Source organism: Protopterus annectens, chromosome 2.part1 (assembly GCF_019279795.1).
Source record: "Protopterus annectens isolate FY-2018-M chromosome 2.part1, PAN1.0, whole genome shotgun sequence".
Classification (NCBI taxonomy): domain Eukaryota; kingdom Metazoa; phylum Chordata; order Ceratodontiformes; family Protopteridae; genus Protopterus; species Protopterus annectens.
Genome location: NC_056729.1, coordinates 1,700,138,361 through 1,700,153,360, shown reverse-complemented (window position 1 = coordinate 1,700,153,360; position 15,000 = coordinate 1,700,138,361). Strand labels below are relative to the sequence as shown.

The 15,000-nt window shown below is 41.8% G+C and overlaps 1 protein-coding gene and 1 non-coding gene across 2 annotated transcripts in view; both read right to left on the bottom strand.

The window, feature by feature from the left end:
* Positions 1-15,000, bottom strand: part of KIF1B (kinesin family member 1B) — a gene marked incomplete in the record, with an annotated part of 2,363,676 nt that overhangs the window by 1,952,909 nt on the left and 395,767 nt on the right.
* On the bottom strand, positions 1,224-1,295 carry TRNAE-CUC. Its single transcript has one exon. It is a non-coding gene; the product is annotated as a tRNA-Glu (tRNA).

Sequence of the window (15,000 nt, the reverse complement as noted above, 5' to 3'; positions counted from 1 at the left end):
AGGTCCCATGCAGGAATTGGTAATCTCCTTGGAGGCCTTAAGTTTTAGGCTACTCTGAGGTACCGCCTTAATAAAGAATGAGAAAAAATAGGTGGCTCTGTATTGTAGTGAGCTGAAATGGCAGAGGCATGAATCTTAATTGATGAAAATGATAAGCCTTTGTCCAGCATCTCAGTTAAATATAGCAAAATCTGAGGAATATTTGGTACAGTTGTGTCAATACCTTGTGCCTGGTTCCAAGCACAGAATCTTTTCCACTTTTCAGCGTAAGATGTTCTGGTACTAGGCCTCCTGGCCTCCAAAATAACATCCATCACCGCTTTAGAGAGAGGTGTGTTTTGAATGACTACATTATCTGCCATACTGCCAGATTTAAGGTCTTGAGTTGGCTGTGCAGGATCTGATTGTTGTGTTGGGACAGTAAGTGAGGAAGTTGAGGTAATGTCCAGGCTGGGTATTGAGACAAGTTCCTTAGGATTGGGTACCAGTGCTGGCGGGGCCAGTTTGGGGCAATCAGTATCATTTTTGACTTCTCTTGTCTGACTTTTAGGAGTACCTTGGGGAGGAGAGGCAGTGGAGGAAAGGCATAGACTGTTAAGTTTTTCCAGCTGAAAGATAGAGCATCTACTTTCCATGCTTGCTTGTGATAAGTCCTTGTGCAGAATCTCTTCAGTTGGCAGTTGTGAGGGGAGGCAAATAGATCTATGTCCGGGCATCCCCAATTCCTTGTTATGCTGAAGACTTGCGGATCCAATTTCCACTCATGGGGATCCACGAGGTTTCTGCTTAGTTCGTCTGCCAGAGTATTTATCTTTCCTGGCAGGAATTGTGCCTGCAGATGTACTGTCCCACAAATTCATGGCTAGTTTGCATAGGGGGTAGGAATGCGTGCCTCCCTGCTTGTTTATGTACCACATGACTGTAGTATTGTCCGTCTTTATCAGTAGCTGTCTCGGTTGACGTAGATCCTTGAAGGCTGTCAGGTTATTCTGAACAGCTAGCATCTCTTTTTGGTTGATATGTAGATGCATTTGGCTTGCGGACCATGTGCCCTGAATACATAGTTCATAGTTCATAGTTTAGTACTAGGCCAACCGCCCTTGTGAGCTTTTTTTTTAAGCCTAGCCAATTATCCCTTGTGAGACTCAAACCCTGCACCTTGTGTTTGTAAGGCAAACACCTTAATCTTTAGGCCACCCTCCCTTTCTAAAGTTCGTTGAAGCTTCCCTGACCGGGAATCGAACCCGGGCCGCGGCGGTGAGAGCGCCGAATCCTAACCACTAGACCACCAGGGACTCAAGCTAACTGCCCTTGCGAGCCATTTTAAGCCTAGACAATTACCCATTGTGAGACTCAAACCTTGCACCTTGTGATTGTAAGGCAAACACCTTAACCATTAGGCCACCCTCCCTTGCTATAATACCTTAACCATTATGCCATCCTCCCACCCTAAAATACCCTTGTCAGTCTCAAACCCCACCCCTTGGACTCACCAGTCTGCATGATGTACCACTAAGCCACAGCACATATATCTTCCTGCCATGTGGGCCCCCCCAGGCATAATCTGCTGCATCTGTTGTTAATATCTGCCTGGCTGTGGGTAAAGCGAATGGCTGCCCCTTGTTGTAGTGACAGGCCTTTGCCCACCATCGAAACTCCTGTTGCAGGCAGGGAATGAGAGTAATTATTGTTTCCAGGCTGTGGCAATGTTGAGTCCAAACACTTTTTAGATACCATTGAAGTTTCCTCATATGCAGTCTTGCACAAGAATTAGCAGAATACAGGATGCCATGAAGCCCAAAGCCTGCAGAATTTTTCTTGCAGATAACTGGGTCTTTGTTGCCAACATTTTGAAATAAGTAGTCAGTTGCCTTTGTTTGTCTGGCATGAGATAAGCCATCTGGGCAGTTGTATTTAAGCTTGCACCCAGGAATATTATCTCTTGAGAGGGTACTAGTTTTGATTTATTTTCGTTTACTGTGCACCCTAGGCATGTTGGTAATCTTTTTACAAATGCCAGATGCTGTAGTAGAATGTCCTTGTTCTCTGCTTGAATAAGGCAGTCGTCCAAGTAAGGATATATTTGTATTCCTCTTTGTCTGCAAAATGCAATTACTGGAGCCAGGCATTTTGTGAAGACCCTGGACACAGTAGATAAGCCAAAGGGCAGAGCAGAGAATTGGTAGTGCATTGAGTCAGCTATGAATCTGAGGTACCTTCTGCATGATTGTCTGATTGGGACACGCAGGTCTGCCTCTTTTAGGTCTAAAGTCACAAGCCAAGCCTTCTTGCCCAGCATGGGCAGAAGCTGCTGCAGAGTCAACATTTTGAATTTTGGAATATCCAGATACGTGTTTAGAATAGACAGATCCAGTGTTGGTCTCCAGGCTTTGTCCTTTCTGGGCACCAAGAACAGTCTTGAGTAAAATCCTTGTCCCTGCTCTTGCTGTGGTACTTGCTGAATGGCCCTCATGTCCATGAGGGATGACACTTGCTTTTGTGCCTCTGCCCATTGATTTTTTGGCAGGTCTGGCAAACAGTTTGCCCTTGGCAGGGTGTGAAAGTGAAACCTGTAACCTTGAGACACTATATCCAGGACCCATTTGTCCTGGGTTATTACGTGCCAATTGAGAAAAAAAGTGCTAGTTTTCCCCCTAAAGGTGCTGCTGGAAGGTAAGTGCTTGGCGCAGGCAGGGGGAAATCATTCCTGTATGGCTGTGATTTGTCTTCTCCGCTTTTGGAGGTAGAAGCACCCCGCCATTGTTTACACCTGTATGAGCCTTGGGGCTGGGATCTGCCTCTAGGGAATCTGTATCTGCCTCTTGTGGCCTGTCTGACACTGGAAAGGACCAATTCATTGTAGGCCAGTGCCTGCTAAATCTTGGAGGCTGTACCTGTAAGAAATCCTTGACTGTTTGCATAGATTTAGCTTTGTCCTCCATTTTCTTCAACACCTCTTCTGCTTTAACACCAAACAAGGTATCATGTTGTAACGGAGCATCTAATAATTTTGCTTTAACATGATCAGGCAGATTCTGTTCCAAGCATGCCTCCGAATTACAGAACCCGTAACAGCGGCCCTGCAGGAGACCTCCAGAGAATCAAAACCACATTGCAAAGTATGCTTTCCCACTTGTTCAGCTGCATGCAATAAATCCTGCATTTCTTTGTTTTCTGCACATTCAGAATTTATCAACATTTTCTGTTTAAGCAGTGACATAATATATTGCTGATATTTAAGCATATGAAACTGACAATTTAAAGCCCTTATAGCCAAGGTAGCATAAGTGTAAATCTTTTTTCCCCATCTGTCCAGTGCCCTAGTATCCCTGTCAGGGGGGGGGGGGTAGGGTTTTTTGCAGTGGAAGCCTTGACCCCTTTGGGACGTTGAGAGATAGTTTCTGGGTCAGCAGGAGGGTTCTTAAAAAGAAATTTGTGTGATTCAGGAACCCTGTAGTATCTGTCTGGCTTAACAGGAGCTGGAGGTAAAGTGTCAGAAGTCAAACTGGACTCTGAAAATACATCTACAATGTCTAGCACAGGTGGAATAGCAAGGGGCCTGTGCTGAGGTACTAAAAGGAAGTCTCTGAGCATTTTCTTAGATTCTGAATAATCTTGGCTCTCCCAGTGGAAATGCTCCCTCATGGTATGCAGAGTTTCCCCAAAAGAATAATCCTCAGGAGGAGAGGCTGAAGGGATAGATTCTTCAGCATCAGAATCCTCATAGGGAGGAAGAGAGTATTCCTGATCAGAAGAGGAATCAGTAGAAATGGAAACCTGATCTGAAGAGTCATATTCTGTCTCTTGCCTAGGCCTCTTATCAGGAGGGGGATGGGAACCCCTGATCAAAGTATTTAGGTCTTCGGCCATTTTGAGCATCTGTTTTTTTAGGCATGGGGGCCTGTCCAAAGGGTTGTTGTACTTGTTTCTTTGTCTTTAGAGAAGCTTTAGTCTTTGCCTTTGAAACTGAAGCGTTTTAACATAACTGTGTAGGCCTGAAAACACCCTCAGAAGCAGATGCCTGCTCAGCGGCTCCAGACCCATCTGAGGGAATAGTTTCCAAGGTTCCAATACATTGACTTTCCAGTGGCCTAGTTGGCTCCACATGGGAGGCAGAGGTGGCCTGCGGCTCTAAAGTAGCAGGCATCAGGGGCTGCGAAAGCACCTCACTGAGAACCAGCGACTGGCTTAGAAGAAGCCTCGTCAGTTTTGGACCTCGGATGCCTGTCCTTTTCTTTGCGTTTGTTTTGAATTACGGTAGTCGGACGGCTATCCGACGACATCTTGTAATTAAATCTTCTGCCAAAATAGTGAAATGCAAAATCATACCGACGCTTAGTGCGTTGGTTAAATCTAGCACAAAACAAACAATTAGCAACGTCGTGATCAGGGCCTAGGCAAGGAATACAGTAAGAATAGAAGTCCTTATGAGGTATTTGCTTCCCACAAGAAATACAATTATTAACTTCCTCCTAGTAAAGAAAGTGGAGTGGGGTAGAATTGGTGATTGCAAAGTCATCCCCAGTGAAACAGTTGGCTCAAAGCATAAACCACTGGTTGCTACAGTTCTCTTCAAGTAGTAGTCAGAGAAGGCTGTAGGTCAACAGAGACAAGGCAGAAGACCTGGAAGTTGACTAGAGAGGAAGTACAACAGTTCAAGGAATTACTCAGGGCTCTAGCACCCCAAGAAGAGGAAGAAATAGGTGGAGTTGAAGAATGACAGTTCCTAAAACCAGCATGTGTTAGAACTTACAGAACATATATGTGGCTGAGTCAGGTACAAAAATAACATATATAAGGAAAGCTGGTGGTGGTTAATGTTCACATTGTGGTAGAGTGGGCAATGCAGTTAAACACTCTGTACCTTATATAGCCTTATTTTATTTATTTGAATTAGTTTACTGTAGAAGAGCACTGATCACAATGGACCAATATCGGTCTCGCTGTGGAGATGCAAAGTAAAGACGATACTGTAATAACTTAATAAAACCATTTTTTTTTTTGCAGATGTAATTTGTCTTTTTTTACCGGGAAAGTTCGACTGGGTAATACCAATTTTCAATGGCGGCCCGGGGAGAAAAACTCCTTTTGTTTACATTGCATTATAGAAGTTCTAGATAAACAGAGAGCAGTTATATTTCTTTTTACATTTATACACTTTTATTTTTATAAAATTGCCCCTTTTAGTATGTACCTAACCAGGCATATCCAATAACTGGAACATCCACAGTGGTTCCTCACTAAAAGAATACAAGGTGCAAGTAAAATCTCCTATGCAGACTGCCTCAAGGCCCTATCACTGTATTCTGTCTTCTACTGACTGCTGAGGGGAGATCTATGTCTGGCATACAGGGCATTGTCAGACAACATTCTGATGGACCTCCTGCATATCCCCAAAACAAACAGCATCAGAATTACCCATTCTAAAGACTTAAATCATGCCTGTGATATAAACAGGACCTCCGGGAAAGATGGGTATGTATACCAGAGACTACACAGTCTCTGGAATATGCTCCCCGTCCATATGAAGCAGAGTTCCTCCCTAACCCAATTCAAGTGCAACTAGGACAATTGGATGGGAGCATGAAATTTATCTCTGGTTTGGCATCTATATCTCTAACGGACACAGGACACCTGTAAATGGTTCATCTCCGAAGCCCCTGCTTACACTTATCAAGGGTACAAAAACTTAAGAGATTTGGGATGCATGGCTAGGTTTAAAAAGGTCCTTGTGGTCATTAGCCTAGTAAACACCAAAGAACCTATGAACATACAGTAATTACATTTATACATTCTAAGATTTTGCAGAGCTAGAAGTTACTAAAGAAAAAGCCCATTTTCAACATAGTGGATTGTACAGACAGCAGTTATGTATAAAAATTGTTTTGTCATTTCAGTGAAAAGTTGAGAGCATTCTGTTTAAGGAGAGTATGTGGACAGTATCATACGATGAGAACAAAGTCTTAACCTGGTGATGATCATGTGTAGGACAAGGAATGGTTAAGATGTTGTTTAAGCAATAGTTTAAAACTATTTTGTCGGAGAGTTTTATTTGTGTGGGAAAACTATTCCAGAGTTTAGCAATGTACTGGAAGTAGAGCGAGTTTTCTGCAACATTATTTGATTTATCTTTGAGTAGTAAGAATTTGTTACTAGAAAGGAGGTCTCTTGTGGACAATAGGGCAGTAATACATTTTGTAGTGTAGGGCATTTTTCTGGATGATGAGTGTGTGCTGTAGTTGCATAGTTCAAGCCAGTTTAAATGTTTTAAGCTATGACAATGGTGGGTCCTATGAAGGAGAGTGGTGGCAAATTTAGCTATTTTATTGCAGCAGGAGGCAAGTTTCTTTCTTTGAGCTTCGTTTACGTTTTTTAAGATAGGCGCTGCATATAAGAGAGCTGGCAATAAGAAGGTGGTGGGCTACTGTTTTTTCTTGCAGTACCTTTAAGGAATCCATTGATCCTATAAGGGGAGCCTAGTTTCTGGTGTGCAGATCGTCGGGCAGCACGATGCCAGGGCACTTCTATGGGCTAGGCTTGTAAAGGCTCCAGGGCCATTAGCCTAGTACACACCTATGAACCTATGAAGATGAAACAAAGGCTATAGCCGTAAATTATGTACCCACACATGAACTGGTTCACTAATACTCATATTTATGGGGACAAGATATGATGAAGTACTTAGAAGAGTATGGATTAAAAAAGCTTCCATTATGCAAGATAAAGATGCATGGGAAGAGACAACAAAAGATAATACAAAAAGTGAGAACCTTGAAGTTCTTGTTTATGAATATGGACGGTAATACACAAGGACTGAAATGTTTCAAGTCCCTTTAATTTTACATACAGGTCAGGCATAGGTTCATAGGTGTTTAACAGGCCAATGACCACAAGGGCCTTTTTAAACCTAGCCATGCATCCATAATCTCTGCCAAGTTCTGGTACCTTTGATAAGTATAAGAAAAGGGCTTGACAAATGAAACGCTTACAAGCAGGGCCCTTGGAGATGAACCATTTACAGGTTCCCCATGTCCATTAGAGACATAGGTGCCAAACCAAGGATGAATTTATTGTTCTCCATCCAACTTTCCAAGTTACACGAATTGGATTAGGGAAGAACTCTGCTTCACATGGATGGGAAGCCTGTTCCACTGACAGGGTAATCTCTGGGATATATACCTCTCTCTCGCCAGCAGGTCCTATTTATATCACAGACAAGGTTCAAGTCTTTAGAATGGGTAATTCTGGTGCTGTTTGCTTTGTGGATATGCAGATCATCTATCAGAGTGAGCTCTGACAATGCCCTGTACGCTAGGCATAGATCTCCCCTCAACAGCCTGTTTGAGACAGAATACAAGAATAGGGCCTTGAGACTATTTGAATAGGACATGTTATTTATGCCCTGTATTCTTTTGGTGAGGAACCTCTGTGGACATTCCAGTTGTTGGATATATATACCAAAGGGGGCACTGTGCTCAATGGACAGGTGTGATGAATGCCAAATATAGTGGAACAATGACTTCCTGGACCTAGATGCCATACCTTTGTTTACAAGTTATGCAACACAGAATGATTTCCTCACTACTCTAGACAGATGATGGTCAAAGGCTAGATTACTGTTTATGTCTGTTCCTAAGTCCCTGACTACTGGGTCAACTCTAAGGGGTGTGTTATCAATATGATAGTTACCAGGGATGGATGACTTCCCAAAGGATACTAGTATGCATTTCTTGGCATTTAGTTTTAGTCCATGGCTCTTACACCAGTTGTTTCTCTGTATTAGCCCTTCCTGAAGGACATTTGTGTCAGTGTGGGATTCAATGCAGCTCCTAATTTGCAATCATTTGCAAATTTAGTCAGCCAGAGGCCATTGACATTGTCCTTGACGTCAGAGAAGTAAATGCCAAAAATGAGCAGTCCCAGGACCGATCCTGGAGGGACTCCACTTGTGACCGGCCTCTTTGTAGAGGTGGATTCCTCAATTTTAACCTCCTGGGTCCTATCTGTGAGCCAGTTGGCTATCCACCGGTTGACATAAGGGTTGGTAACTAACCTCTTCAGTCTGTAAACAATGCCCGATTGGGGTATTTTGTTAAATGCCTTGGAAAGTTCAAGCTAGGCAGTGTGAAGCATTTTGCCCTCATCCATTGCTTTGGTGACCTTCTCAAAGAAATCCACCAGGATGAGTAGACATGACCTGCCCTTGATGAATCCAAATTGGGTCGAGTCTAATGTCTGGAAGTTTACTATATCATTATTTATCATTTCCATTATAATTCTTTCCACGGCTTTGCATACAAGACTATTGAGAGTTAAGGGTCTGTAGTTTTCAGGGTCTGTAGTTGGCCCACCTTTGTGAAAAAGGATGACTGCTGCTGTTCTTCATTCATGAGACATGAAGCCTATTTGGAGGCTATGGTTAAACAGCAATTCCTGAGGGCCTGATAAGTCATGTTTCAGGCTATTTAGAAGGTCTCCTAGGATACTGTCTGGACCCGTTGATGCAGTATTCTTGGCCTTAGACAAAACATTAAGGACCCAGTCCTTAGTAATTTGCAGGGGGAGTTGCATTTGATGACATCTCCTAAGGGAAGATTGAGGGGGAGAGAGGGGTAACGTTTGAGCTGAACTTGCCGGCCATTAATTTTTCTACATCTTCTGGCTCAGTATAAGTGGCTCCATTAACAATGAGCTGTGCATACAGTTCTTGTTTGCCTTTGAGGTTGCTGATATAGATAAAGAATGCCTTGCGGTTGTCCTTGGCATGGGAGGCCAAATTTACCTCAAAGTTGGCTTTGATAGACTTTGCCTTCATAGTTATTTGGTTAGTTTAATGATGGTGCTTTTATCCTGCTGGTTGCTGCACCTCCTAATTTTTGCCATTATTTTCTTCCTTTGGTTGTACAACCTACTGATTCTGCGAGTCCATCAGGGTGACTTGTTTTTTGAGTTAGTTCTGTACCTCTTCCTGGTGGGTACAGCTGCCTCTATGCAGCTACTAACATACTTATATTGGGTTTCTGTGAACAGTTCTGCATAGGCAGCAGTGTTCTCAAGATTTATGGGAGCTTGAAATTTTGACAGGTTATCACTTACCAGTAGGAAGTTGGCATATTTTTATCAAGTAGAGGAGAGGGGATGTTGTGGACAGTAATTAACAAAAAGTTGAAGGAATTTATCTGGGAGGAGAAGAGGGCAAGGATTAAGTGGGATAATCTGATCCTTCCAATAAAACAAGGTGGTTTAGGATTACCTGATTTGAAGGGATATTTCAGAGCTATATAAGGCTCACACACATAACACAAGCAGAAAGTTATAACTTGAAGTGGAAATGGATGACAATTAAGTGAGGGGGAAACTCGAGAAATAAGGAAAATGTGGGATTTTGGGTGCAGATCCTTAAGGAGAATAACAGCCATATAGAATAATATAATCATAAAGTTGTACAGAGTATTCTAAGATCTAAGCCAACATGAGAATGGAGAAAGACTTTTGCCAATAGAGATTACTGCAAGTATCATCTTTTTTTCACAAAATATTTTTATTTTTCTTATGTTGTATTGTATGCATGTTACAAGATCCAGTAAAAACATTTTTTTGGAAGAACTGAGACATAGTTAGGTACATCATGTATCAAGAGAATTTTCAGCATTACACTGCGGTGGTGGTGCTGCGGCAGCGTTGTCGCCTCACAGCATGACGTTGTGCTGTACGATTCTCAGCTAGAGAGTCTTCTGTGTGGAGACATGCGTGAATGGGCGTACCTTCGTTGAAGGTTGTGCGTCAGGGCTGGCAAACTCGGCACGTAAAAAATCTACTGCCAATCATTAGCAGACTGGAGTTCTGCTGTGGCGACCCCTAACCGGGAAAAGCCGAAAGACACAAACAAACAATGACTATACACTTGTAACATCCTATATACACTACATACAAAACAGTGCTACAGACGGTCATTTTCTAACACTGTATCACAATTAACATACGGTTTCAATATGGATACATATATAGAACAGTATTATCTTTATATATGGAACAGAGGTGACACTGCAAGTATAATCTTTGATATTAGGACAATTCAGTTTAACAAACAGGAACAGTGCTCATCTGCGGTGAATGTATACCGGCATTGTGTGCAAATAACTAGACAGGGGAAACAAATAACTAAAGAGGGAAAGGTAGTACAATGGGATGAGGCCAAGAAAATGTTTGGACTGCAGGCTAGAGATTGCCCTCTCTGGATCGATATCAGACTATAGATAAAGAGAAAGGGACAAGGGAATCCCAAGTGAAAGACCTGCTCTAATAGAGTTTTTAGTTGAATTTGGAAAAGAAACTGCTGTTAAAAAAAGGGATAATAAGCAGGATATATAACATATTGCACTAACTATAAGAGATAATCAAAGGAGTTTAGAAAAAGTTGGAAAGAGAGACAGGATAAGCAATTTACAAGGGAACAATGGGAGGACATATATATGGCTCTCAAGAATGCAACAAAGTCTAGAAAGTTTAGGATCTTTGCCTGAAGTGTTTGTATTGGTATTTTTATACCCTCAAGCAGACTCCAATGAATTTTTCCCTATGTAGATGGTAAATGTTGGAGGTACGATGGCGAAGAAAGAGATAATATGCCCTGGGAGTGTAACGACTTGGCAAACTTAAAAAAAAAAGGATTCTGTCAGAAATAGTGGGTATGCAAATGGGTGCAACTAAGAAAATGATCCTGCTGAGCTGGGATACAGTATCTGAACTGCCTAGATATAGTAAAGCCTTGTTAAGTTTAATTCTGGTGGCTGCCACAAAAGCAAGTGCTAGAAAATGAAAATAGGAGTCTAAACCAACTTTATTTGAAGTATTGAATATTTTAACAGAGATAAAAGAACTGGAAGTGGGATCTTTTCAAAAGAGAAGGAGCAAATTAATATAAAAATAAACGGAAATTGTGAAAACAATACATACAAAGCAATACTTGAGGAGAAGGAGTGAGAATGAGGTTTAAGGGAAGGCAGGAACTGAACAATTTATGTAATGCCGGATTAAGGACAGTTATAAAATGAACATATGTACAACATATGAAACTGGAAACAGGTTAATATTGTTTGTTTTCTTTTATATTAATGTCAAGTGATAACTTAATAAAGGTGTTTAAAAATAAAATAAAACAAGTTATTGTAAGGAATCGAGGAAGGGGCATCTCAATGGTAATAAGATGACAGTTTATAACACTAGGTTTGTCTGAACATTAGGCAGTCTTTGAGAAAATCAACTGTTCAAAAACAGTGGAAGAAATCAAGAATGCACAGCTCAAATACAGGTCAATATGTGTAACTCTTGGGATACAGGCCAGTTCAGAAGATAGACAAAAGAAAATACACCAACTCCACCATACCAAAATTCCACAATTTTAACTACACTTAGAACACCGACACTAGTAGATCAGTTATAAATATACATATAACCTAATTTAGACCTCTAAAGACAGCTTACAATTACTTAACATGCATTAGGGCACATAATAAAACTATGCATTATATTAATCTAAAAAGTCCAAAGAACAAACACTGTAGATAAGCACTATTCACTTCTAATATTAGTACAAGTCTATGAAAAATACATTGTTTGTTAAACTGAATTTCCCCGATATAAAATATAGTACTATATGTATCTGCTCTGTCCTGTAAACAACATGTATAAACTCAAGAAAACTACACTATAGCACAGTTCTCCTTCTAAACATTAAAATTTTGTCTTACTATGATTAATAATATCTTTCATGCATTGTAGTTGCATGGATACATATTTTAAGATCTCTGTATTACATTATTGTGTCAGTTTACCCTTTATGCTTTCTGCAATACCTTGTTTTAGTTGTCTTAACCAATAAAATAATTTTTGTATGACTAGCAATACTTTAGACATTGCCACTGTGCCTAGGTTGGGGAGGAAAACTGTTGGCCCAGCCCACCTACCGGGTTACCAAATGAATGAATGAATGAATGAATGAATGAATGAATGAATGAATTAATTAATTAATTAATTAATTAGTTAATTAATACACAAGGGCCATATCTATCCACCCACTGTGGTACAAGCAGACAGCAAATAATACATTTAAAAAAAAAAGAGAATAACCAGTCCGAAGTTGCCACCAAACGGGGGCTTTGAGGCAGGGAATACTACAGTTGTGTCACAATTGGCATAACTGTAGATTTTAAAGTAGATCAATGTTGCAGTACTGATTCCTGGGTCTTCCTGACATAGAGATGCCTGCGACCGACCAGATTTGCAGAGTCTCTGTATCATCTCTAGGTGACAGACACCTGAGAAATGACAGAGTATAAGAAGGGCACCCATCTGCACTATCTTCAAGTCCTTCTAGGCAGTGAAAAGTCGTCTGTTGCCTGAAGAAAGCAAGACTTATGCAGATGCCTTAGTTTGACAGTGCAAGTATTAGGTAACAGAGAATAAGGAGGGGATTATGATGAAGCATGAAGCTATCTGCAGGAATCCCATTTCCCTCTTGTTCTCAGCAAAGGGGGATGAAGCCAACAGACAGAGGGGTTGGAGGGTGGGAGCTTGTATTGCAACACTGATCTACTCAAACATCTACAATTATGTTGTGTGTGACACAACTGTACTATGTTCTTTGCAGTCAATGTTGCAGAGTACTAATTCTTGGGAAGACTCTCAAAGCTATAAGTTGGGTGATAGGCAATCTGTTGGGCCTTGGGAAAGAAAAATTGGTGTATGACAGTAGCAAACCCTGCCCTAGCCCTTAAGGCAATGCCTAGATGGTACTTTTAGTAAATGTATGTGCAGAGTTCCAAGTGGCAGCTTCTGGGATGGCCTCGGTAGGAACGCCTTTGAGGAAGGCAGTGGTAGCTTCTGGATGGTCTTAAGTGAATAACCTCTTTCAAGAATACCATTAGGTGGGAGTGGGAATGGGAACTGGTAGGTGGAGAACAGGAAAGGCACGATGAGATGGCAGAAGCAAGCACCCTAATACTCTAGTAAGAAAGGCCCTCACTAAATAAACCTGAAATGTGTTTCAGGACTAAATTGATGCCTGCCGGAGGAGGACTGATGTTCCTGCTGACTCCACATGGAGAATCTTTTCTATGTTGCCAAGTATGAATTTCTTGTGGTGAGTTTCCTTGCCTCCTTCAGGATGGTAAGCACTTCAGATGATTGCTCTACATTTTTTGGTGTCAAAGCCTAATCCTACAGGCTGTCACAGTTTGCATGTGTCCAGTTAAGAATGGAAAACTGGGCCTTTGCCCTAGCTGAGGAGATGTATTTAATGTGGGATGGTAAAGAATCTCCATTCAATGAGAATCAAGAGGAGGAAGAACCAGTGTTGTCTTGGCCAGAAGGGGGACTGTCCGACCAGACTATTCAGCACCCTGGGAAACAGGCGTAAGGGCAGAAAAGCAAACAGGAACAGATTTGTCACGTTGAAGGAGAAAGCGCCTGTTCTCCATGTCCCTGTCTGTTGGGTTCTGGAGCAGAATTTTGGAGTGGTCTGTTTTGGTGAGAGACAAAAATGTCTACTGAAGGAATTCCCCACTGCAAGGTTGCATTCAGGAATATTTCTCTAGTAGGCATCCATTTGTTGGGGTCTAGAAGATCCCTACTTAGTCTGCTAGGTATTGTTCTCCCCTAGAATCTAGGATACTTATAAAAGTGCTAGCCTTAGTTTGTGTGCTAACATCCAAATATTCAATGTGAGCCTGCACGAAGTATAAGAAAGAGTATTCCCTTGTTTATGTACCACATCAATGTGGTGTTGTCTGTCCAAATCTATATGGTTCCTGGTGCCTAATTGGGTTGGAAGGGTTTTATGGCCAAATAAATAGCCAACATATCTTTTTGGTTTATATGCAGCTTCCTCTGGTCTGGTGTTCAGAAGCCCTGCACCTTCATGGGGCCTAGGCGAGCTTCCCAGTCTATGCCTGAACTGCCTGCAGTAATGGTCTTGTCTGCCTCTGAGAAACAGAAATTCACCCCTGGATTCTGTAAAATAGTACTTTTCCACCACAGTAGCTCCTTTTTTAAGCATTGAGGGAGAGGAGCAAGCATCTCCAGGGGTCGAGAGTGCTGTTCCCAAACATTTTATTGGACCCAAACATTTTTTTGGGAACCATTACAATTTTCTCATGTGTAGCTTTACTGGGCAGATCATGAGTATGCAGGATGCCATGTAACCCAAGATCTCTAGAAATTTCCTTGCTGAGAGTATGTTGCTTTGCAGCAAGCTGGTCAGGTAGTGTGTTAGGTAAGATATATCTTGGGGGAGGAAAGTTTTTTGCTGCACAGAATCTGAGTGCCCCCAGAAAAGAATCCTTGCCTGGAGACTTGAGGAGTCTTAAGGAGAGACCTACATTTTGGAAGCAGTTTATGGTGACCTGCAAGCAGGGTTGCCAGACTTCCCTATTTGAGTGTGAAAGTCCTGGTATCAGCAGCCCAATCCAAAGTCCCGCACTGCCTGTTAAAATCCCGGCAAAACAGCCTCCGCTTTACAAATTATGATTGGACCATATGCCAGTATATAAGCCAATCATAAATCGCAACATGGAGCCAATTCTGTTCAATGCAAAACAGTAGGCTGTTCCGTATCGAACAGAAGAGGCTCTGCTGTGAATATAGCAGAATCAAAAATTGCAAAGCAGAGCCACTTCTGCTTATTGCGGAACTGCCTGCAGTTCCGCATGAAAAGACATTTTTTTTGGGTCTTCACTTAATGTGAAAGACCTTTTGTCCCTACCTGGCCCTTCAGAAATCTGGCAACCCTGCCTGCATCCTCCATTAAGGATTTTCCCTGAATAAGACAATCATCCAGGTAAGGGTAAATATGCACCCCTGGGGTTTTGCAATGAGCTATAAGTGGAGTTTGGCATTTGGTGAATATTCTGACAGCATTAGGCAAACCAAATGGTAAAGCACAGAATTGGTATCGCAAATATGCTGCCACAAAAATGCAATAGAGACATGGAGGTAGGCATT